The 8,318-nt window shown below is 40.5% G+C and overlaps 1 non-coding gene across 1 annotated transcript; it reads right to left on the minus strand.

Annotated features, from left to right (window-relative positions):
* Positions 1–415: 415 nt before the first annotated feature.
* LOC149002398 (small nucleolar RNA R71) lies at positions 416–522 on the minus strand. Its single transcript, XR_016170505.1, has one exon. It is a non-coding gene; the product is annotated as a small nucleolar RNA R71 (small nucleolar RNA).
* Between the last annotated feature and the right edge of the window lie 7,796 nt (positions 523–8,318).

Genomic DNA, 8,318 nt, shown 5'->3' on the forward strand with positions numbered 1-8,318 from the left:
ATTGAATAATAATGAGAATAATATGGCAGCTGAGGGTGATGATAGAGATAGGGCCATCAGAGCATATGCTGTCCCCATGTTACATGAGCTGAATCCAAGCATAGTACGGCTAGATATTCAAGCCCTACATTTTGAACTTAAGCCGGTGATGTTCCAAATGCTTCAAACTGTGGGACAATTCAGTGGGTTGCCAACAGAAGATCCTCATCTCCATCTTAGACTCTTCATGGAAGTAAGTGATTCTTTCAAGATACCTGGAGCAACTGAAGAAGCTTTGAGATTAAAGCTATTCCCTTACTCATTGCAGGATAGAGCAAGAGCATGGTTGAATTCCTTACCTCCACAATCAGTAGCCACATGAAATGATTTGATAGAGAAGTTCTTGATGAAGTACTTCCCTCCAACAAAGAATGCCAAGCTCAGAAATGACATAACTGGTTTTCAACAGTTGGATAGTGAGTCTTTATATGAGACATAGGAAAGATTTAAGGAGCTCTTGCGTAAATGTCCTCATCATGGCATTCCTCATTGGATTCAGATGGAGACTTTCTACAATGGTTTAAGTGGACAAACTCGGTCCATAGTGGATGCATTAGCAAATGGGGCTATATTGGCAAAGTCTTACAATGAGGCTTATGAGATTTTGGAGAGGATGGCCAACAACAACTACCAATGGCCAGCTGAAAGAGCTGCTGCAAGTAAGAGAGTGGCAGGAATTTATGAGTTAGATGCAGTGACAGCCTTAACTGCACAAGTATCATCCCTAACTAGTGTGTTAAAATCTGTAAACTTGGCTGCAACTGTACAAACTCAACAAAATCCAGCAGTCTCTTGTACATATTGTGGTGGGGAGCATGTCTTTGATAGTTGTCCATCTAATCCAGAATCAGCCTACTATGTTGGTAATTTCAGCAAAGCTAATAACCCATATTCCAACACTTATAATCCTGGTTGGAGGCAGCACCCTAATTTCTCTTGGAATGGTCAAGGACAGAATATAGGCCCATCATCTATCCCAACTCGACCTTATCAGCTTCCAAGTGCTCAACAGCAAGTGAAGACTCAGCCTATGGAACCTTCTTCATCAATAGAGCTTCTATTGAAAGAATATATGGCAAAGCATGATGCAATTATTCAGAGCCAAGCATCTTCATTGAGAAATTTGGAGAATCAAGTTGGGCAGCTAGCTAATGCTTTAAGCAACAGACCTCAAGGATCATTGCCAAGTGATACTGAAAATCCTAGGCGTGAAGGCAAAGAGCATTGCAAGGTTATTTCATTAAGGAGTGGGAAACCTCTAGAGCTACCTCATTTTAAGTCCAGTCAACCGAAGGAGCCTATTTCTGTCCAAGAAGAAGGGGGAAAGGAAGATCCAATGGCTGTTCAAAAGGACCAATCTGATCCTGAAAAACAAAGTGTTGAACCACCAGCTACAGCACCATTGCAACAGGGTTCTCCAGAAAAACTGCCTTATAAACCACCCCCCTTTCCTCAAAGATTTCAAAGGCAACAACAAAACCATCAATTCAAGAAATTCTTGGATGTTTTGAAGGAGCTCCACATCAATATACCATTGGTAGAAGCACTTGAACAAATGCCAAATTATGTGAAATTCATGAAAGACATCCTTTCTAAAAAAAGAGATTTGGAGAGTTTGAGACAGTAGCCATGACATAAGAGAGTAGTGCCTTCTTGCTGAACAAGCTTCCTAAAAAATTAAAGGATCCTGGAATTTCACCATTCCTTGTGCAATTGGAGAGAATTATATTGGGAGAGCCCTTTGTGACCTTGGAGCTAGCATTAACCTTATGCCAATGTCAATCTTCAAGAAGCTTGGTGTGGGAGAAGTAAGGCCAACTACAGTAATACTTCAGCTGGCTGATAGATCCTTAGCTCATCCTGAAGGAAAAATTGAAGATGTCTTGGTAAGAGTTGATAAGTTTATTTTCCCTGCTGATTTCATTGTTCTTGATTATGAAGCTGATAAAGATGTGCCCATCATTCTTGGAAGACCCTTCTTGACCACTGGAAAGACTTTGATTGATGTTGATGTGCATAAAGGAGAATTAACTATGAGGGTAAATGGAGAGCAAGTTACCTTCAATGTTCTCCAGACAATGAAATCTCCAGATGAGGTAGAGCAATGCTCTATTGTAGATATTATTGAAGAGCTAGTTGTAGAAGAAGTGGAGACAAAGGGCATTAAAGATCCATTAGAGCTTTTATTGGCATCCGAAATTTCACAAGTAGGTGATGAAGCAAGTAGCTGCATGGCTTGGTTAGATGCAAGACCAGCTGAGACATTAAGAGGGAATAGATTTGATCCTCTTGTATTATCTGAGCTTGCAACTCCATCCCTTAAACCATCAATTGAAAAGCCTCTTGTGTTAGAATTGAAGCCTCTTCCAGGACACCTTAGGTATGCCTATTTGGGTGAAGATAAGACACTTCCGGTTATCATTTCAGCAGTGCTAACAGCAGAACAAGAAGATATGTTAATTAAAGTGCTGAAGAAATACAGCAAAGCATTAGGATGGACCATATCAGATATCAAGGGAATCAGCCCATCAATTTGCATGCACAAAATTCTGCTGGAAGACTGCTGTAATAATTTTGTGGAGCATCAAAGGAGGCTGAATCCAATTATGAAGGAAGTGGTTAAAAAGGAAATCATTAAATGGTTAGATGCTGGGGTTGTGTATCCAATTCCAGACAGCAAGTGGGTTAGTCCAGTACAATGTGTCCCCAAGAAAGGAGGAATGACAGTTGTGGAGAATGATAACAAGGAGCTGATACCTACAAGGATAGTGAGTGGGTGGAGAATATGTATGGACTATAGAAAGCTCAACAAGGCTACAAGGAAAGATCATTTCCCTCTACCCTTCATTGATCAAATGCTTGATAGATTGGCTGGAAAAGAGTATTATTGCTTCTTAGATGGATACTCAGGTTACAATCAAATAGCCATTGCTCTTGAAGATCAACATAAGACCGCTTTCACCTGTCCTTATGGTACCTTTGCCTTTAGAAGAATGCCTTTCGGTCTATGTAATGCCCCAACCACTTCCAAAGGTGTATGATGGCCATTTTCACTGATATGGTGGAACAATTTGTGGAGGTGTTTATGGACGATTTTTCAGTTTTTGGAGAAACATATGTTGAATGCCTCACTCACTTGGCAAAAGTTCTACAGCGATGTGAAGAAACCAATTTAGTCCTCAACTGGGAAAAATGCCATTTTATGGTTAGAGAAGGGATTGTTCTTGGACATAAGGTTTCCAAACATGGTCTAGAAGTTGACAAAGCCAAGGTTGCCATTATAGAAAAATTACCACCACCATCAAGTGTGAAAGGGATTAGAAGTTTTCTTGGCCACACTGGGTTTTATAGAAGGTTCATAAAAGATTTTTCACAAATATCTAAACCATTGTGTAGCCTGCTTGAAAAAGAAAGTCAGTTCAGCTTTGATGAAGCATGTATGACAGCATTTTTAGAGTTGAAGAAGAAGCTAATCTCTACACCCATCATTGTGGCACCGGACTGGTCTATTCCCTTTGAGGTCATGTGTGATGCGAGTGATTGGGCTATAGGAGCAGTTTTGGGACAGCGTAAGAATAAGGTATTCCATTCAATCTATTATGCTAGTCGAACCCTATCAAGAGCACAATTGAACTATACTGTCACTGAAAAAGAACTCTTGGCAGTTGTGTTTGCATTTGACAAATTTAGAGCTTATCTAGTGGGGGCAAAGGTCATTGTGTTCACAGATCATTCAGCCATCAAATATTTGATACACAAGAAGGATGCTAAACCAAGGCTGATTAGATGGATCTTATTGCTTCAAGAGTTCAATTTGAAGATAAAAGATAGGAAGGGGACTGAAAATCAAGTGGCTGACCATCTGTCTAGGCTGGAAAATCCAAACCAAGCAGCTGAATTTGAAATTAAAGAAGTCTTCCCTGATGAACAACTCTTTGCTGTTTCCCTCTCACAAACACCTTGGTATGCTGATTTTGCTAATTATTTAGCCAACGGACTTCTACCCCCTATGATGATCAATCAACAAAAGAAGAAATTTCTACATGAGGTTAAAAGGTATTTCTGGGATGAACCATTCTTATTCAAGCTATGTGCAGATCAAATATTGAGGCGTTGTATCCCTGAGATAGAAGTAAAGGATGTGTTGAGGCAATGCCATGACTCCCCATATGGTGGACATTATCAAGGAGATAGGACAACAACAAAGGTCTTGCAATCGAGGTTTTATTGGCCAAGTATGTTCAAAGATGCCTATCAATTCGTTCAAAAATGTGATAGATGTCAAAGAGTGGGAAACATCTCCAAAATGAATGAAATGCCCTTAACCAATATCTTGGAAGTAGAATTGTTTGATGTTTGGGGAATTGATTTCATGGGGCCTTTTATTCCTTCATATGGCAATCTTCACATTTTAGTAGCAATGGACTATGTATCCAAGTGGGTGGAGGCTGCTACTTGTTCAACTAATGATGCCAAGGTGGTTATTGAATTCATGAAAAAGAACATCTTCACTAGATTTGGTACTCCAAGAGCCATAATTAGTGATGAAGGTTCACATTTTTGCAACAAATATCTTGGAGCTTTATTGTCTAAGTATGGAGTTCGTCATAAGGTTGCCTCAAGCTATCATCCCCAAACAAATGGGCAAGCTGAAGTTTCTAAAAGGCAGATCAAGTTGATTTTGGAGAAAACAGTTTGCCCTACAAGGAAGGATTGGTCTATAAGGTTAGATGACTCCCTTTGGGCCTACCGAACTTCTTACAAAACACCTTTTGGAATGTCACCATATCAACTTGTGTTTGGAAAGGCTTGCCATCTACCATTGGAACTAGAGCATAAGGCATACTGGGCAATTAAGAAATTCAATTTTGAATCTACTTTGGCTGGTAAAAAGAGAATGCTACAACTCCATCAACTTGATGAGTTCAGGCTCCAAGCATATGAGAATGCCAAACTTTATAAGGAGAAAGTGAAGAAATGGCATGATAAGAAAATCTTGCATAGGGTATTTGAACCAGGCCAGCAAGTTCTGCTGTTCAACTCCAGACTCAAACTATTTCCAGGAAAGCTGAAATCCAGATGGTCAGGTCCATTTACAATAAAGACAGTATTTCCACATGGAGTAGTGGAGTTGCAAGAGGGCATCTCTAACAGGAAATTTCTAGTCAATGGGCAGAGAATCAAGCATTATTGGGGAGCACCATTGGAGCGGGACAAATCTTCAATCATCCTTCAAGATGCTTAAAAAGAAGGGAGGTCACTTAGATTTCAATATTTTTAGTTTAATTGTGTGCTATTAGTTCATTAGGTGTTTAATAAAGTCATGGGTAGTTCACAATGTGTGATGAAAAAACTGACATATAATTTGCTGACATGTATCTTTGATGTGCCCCTGTGTGGGGAACAAAAAGAGATTGAGTGGTTGTTTTGACAAACTTAGCAATAAACCAAACTGCTTTGAGCAGAGCATGTTTCGAGTGCCCTGCAATGATTTTCACTATCTTTGTTGTAGCGATGTTGCAGCAATGCTACTACAAAGTTTTGATCCTCAGCTACGGGTCTTACATTCTCTGTTGACAAATTACATTCTCTGTTGAAAATTACATTCTGTGTTCGTTGCTGTAGAAATGCTGTAGCACCACCACAACAAGGATAAAACCACTCACCTGACCCGGTTTAACCTCAAACCCAACCAACCCATCAAAAATACACTTCAAAACTTCTTTTAAACCATTGTTAACCCATACTGACTCGAACCCATTTTTAAACCCTTTTAAACCAATACCAACCCAAACCCATTAAACCTCTCATTTCAAACCAAAATCCAAAAATGCTCAGCACACTTCTTCGAACCTAACGGAACCATTGTCTTCTCCACCGTGACTCTTCCTCCTCTCCTCTTCCATTTTCTCGCTTGTCGAGACTTTCACACCTCCATTTGCCTACATTCACCCATCAATGCACCTTCTTCTTCACCGATAGTCCATCTCTCACAAAAACCCTAATTTTTTGTTTCCCATTCTACACTCGAATCACATCTCAGTGGTCTACCGGTGCTGTACTGGGCTTCGTGCACATTTTTGTTGCGTTTCGACACTCCATCTTCCCTACACCATATCAGCTAAGTGTCCTCCCCATTTCTTTTCTTTCCTTCCCTATTTTTGAAATTTCTGATTTGTTGTGTTTGTGTGGTTTATGTGTTTGCTCTTATCCTGTCTTAGTGTTTGTTTTCGTTAGACTATGTGCATTTTTTTTATTTGTTTTAGGCGCTATTTTGGAGCTACCATCACTTGCACACAACAACACAGAATTTCTGGGTCATCGTTACTCTCTGTTTTTGCCATGTGTTTGTCTTTCAGTGTTGTGGTTTCCCCTTTAATCCCTATATGCCATATGTTTGCTTGATTAGTTGTAGTTATATTCTATAGTCTTTTACTTTTATGTAGTCTACTGTTTTTGTTTTTGTTTGATTACCCCTCTTAGTTGTGAGTTTGAGTTCAATATTGGTTGTTAGGGGCCAACCTTGTGCATTCCCTTAGAAATGGCCCCTAAGAAGACGAGCAGAACAAACCCTAGTTCTAGTGCTTCAATGGTTCCCCCTTCTTTTGCCTCTCCCATGGTTGAGGACCGCTTCACATCCATCTCCACCAAGAAATTTCTTCAGGAGAAGGGGTTCAAATTCAAACCCAATGAAGCACAAGCCTTTCCATTCATCCCATCCATCATAGCTGGGCATCATTGGGAACAATTTTGCACCCATCCTGGTGCCTACATCCCTTCCCTCGTCTATGAATTTTATGCCAATCTCACTGCCCCACCTCAAGACCAGGTGTATGTTAGGGGGGTTTAGATACCTATAGATGGTCCAACCATTAATGCCTATTATGAATTGGAGAATGTAGAGGATGAGCACAATGCCTATCTTGCTTCGGCAGACCCCACTACCTTGCATAACATTCTTCAGACTTTATGTTCTCATGGCACGGATTGGTCATCATCTCCCCAAGGTGCATTGACTATCGCCCGCCAGTCCTTGCAACCAACAGCCAAAATATGGTACCATTTCTTACAGACCCCGCTTAATGCCCTCCACGCATATCCGGACTATTTCGGTTGGATAGAGCTTTGGTCCTCCACTCTATTCTGGAGGGGCGTCGGATTAATGTGGGTCACCGTATTCATTAGGCCATTTGTGCTTGTGCTGCTAGGCAAGGTGGTAGTTTAGCTTTTCCATCTTTAATTACTGCTTTATGTTTGGCTAACCATGTTGATGTGCAAGGCTTCGATGTCCATACACTTAACAAAGGCGCCATTACACACTTCAGTATCACTCACATGCTTACACCTAGTTCAGCTCCCCCTTCCAGTGCACCACCTCCTGCTGCTGCAACAGCCATTCCTCCCACTTCCTCCACCTCTGGTGCTCCACCCTCTAGTTACACTCAACTGGAACAGTGCCTCAGTCAAATAGAAGTCACCCAATTTCAAATGATGTTGGAACATCAAATTTCTCGTGACCTCTTCATTGATTATATGCATTATGTGGCTGCCCGCGACCGAGCCCTTGAGTCTAACTTAAGGATGAATAGCACCCGGTTGTGATCTTTCCCCGCTTTTCCCAACCAACTCTTCGCTAATCCTTGGGGCCAAGATGGAAACTACATTCCCACTAATGAAGATGAGGAGGATGAAGATGAAGCTGCTGCAGCTGATGATGATGATGAGGCCTAGCTTATTCAGGGGAGTTCTCTCTCTTCTTTTACTTTGTTTTCCTTTTATTACCTTACTTTCTTTTCCTTTCTTTCGCTGTGAGGACACTGCTCCTCTTTAGTTTGGGGGTAAGCTTTGCAATGTTCCAATAATTGCATATGTTATCTTTATGATTATGGATGTTCCTAGTTGCTTAATTTTCTTGACTTTCTTTTGTGGTCATCTGTTTTAGATTTGAGGTTTTACGATTTGAGAGTTGCTGTCCAGTTTTAGAGTAGATGTTTTGGGTAAATGTTTTGTGTAGTTAATCTGACTTTTCATGAAATTTGGATGGTTGTTAATGAATGTGAATGTCAGTGCCTCTTAATCTGATTTTGTTGGAAATCTTAGCACAAGTCTGCTATAATGATCTGATGTCTGCATTTACTCATTTATGTGATGCCATATTATTGATGCACCAAGTGATGTTTCAAGATCTGGAGAACCTAGGGAAAGTTGGATCAATGTGAGAGTTTTAGGGTTTTAGAATTGGTTAAATGAGAACTTTGAGACTTACACATTAGGGGTTC

Source organism: Hakea prostrata, chromosome 10, assembly GCF_041222555.1.
Source record: "Hakea prostrata isolate BN-2017 chromosome 10, UWA_Hpros_2, whole genome shotgun sequence".
Classification (NCBI taxonomy): Eukaryota; Viridiplantae; Streptophyta; class Magnoliopsida; order Proteales; family Proteaceae; genus Hakea; species Hakea prostrata.